This window comes from Schistosoma mansoni, chromosome W (assembly GCF_000237925.1).
Source record: "Schistosoma mansoni strain Puerto Rico chromosome W, complete genome".
In the NCBI taxonomy this organism is placed as follows: Eukaryota; Metazoa; Platyhelminthes; class Trematoda; order Strigeidida; family Schistosomatidae; genus Schistosoma; species Schistosoma mansoni.
The window spans coordinates 58,638,906-58,639,742 of NC_031502.1; positions in this window are offsets into that span (position 1 = coordinate 58,638,906).

Sequence of the window (837 nt, forward strand, 5' to 3'; positions counted from 1 at the left end):
TATGACAGTACTCGACCTTGCACCTTCAACTAGAATGTGTACAGTAAAACTAGAGAGGTCCATATCCATATCGGAAACTTTCAGAATTGTTTATTTTTGAGATTTACTTTTCCATTACAAACTCTCTGCATCTCGGTAGATGGAGTGTTCTAGTAAACCCATAGATGATTTGATTACAAACTCGTAAGAAGTAGGCAGCCATTATTCTTCCATACACTCTGCAAAGACAAACTTACGGTGGTGTATAAAATGTTCACAAATTCAAGATCAGCAGAATGTGGACTGGCTACTGACATTGATATCAAGACATCTGGGTGAAACTCAGGCTAAATACATGGTGGTAGCTGCTTACATAAAACTATTCACAACAATATTCGGTCAGTGTAAAAGTTATGATCAGTCCAAACTCAAGCCTCCATGTCTTTCAGCCTTACTACAACGTAACTTGGATGACACAAACCAAAATTACCCCCCTCTCAAAAGTAACGAAGTTACTTCAATAGAGTTTCAAGATTAGTTTATGTAAACCTAGGAACTATATATTTCTATCATTTATTTTTGCAGTATGTGTTAAACTAATTTCATTCGAAATTAGTTATTGAACACTCGACACTCGTTTAAACTAACAAAGGAACTGCGGATCAGCTGTTGACCTACAGTCTACCAGTAGATCTTACATCCTATTTCACTAGTAGGGCTCACTATAGTCCACCATAGGTTGAAGTTATGCTGGAGCAAAATGGCGATATACTATATGGCCAGTTCAATGGCGTCGCTGCAATTAAAAACGACCTCATTATTGCTAGGTCAAGGAGTCTTTCAGTTCGTGATGAGGAA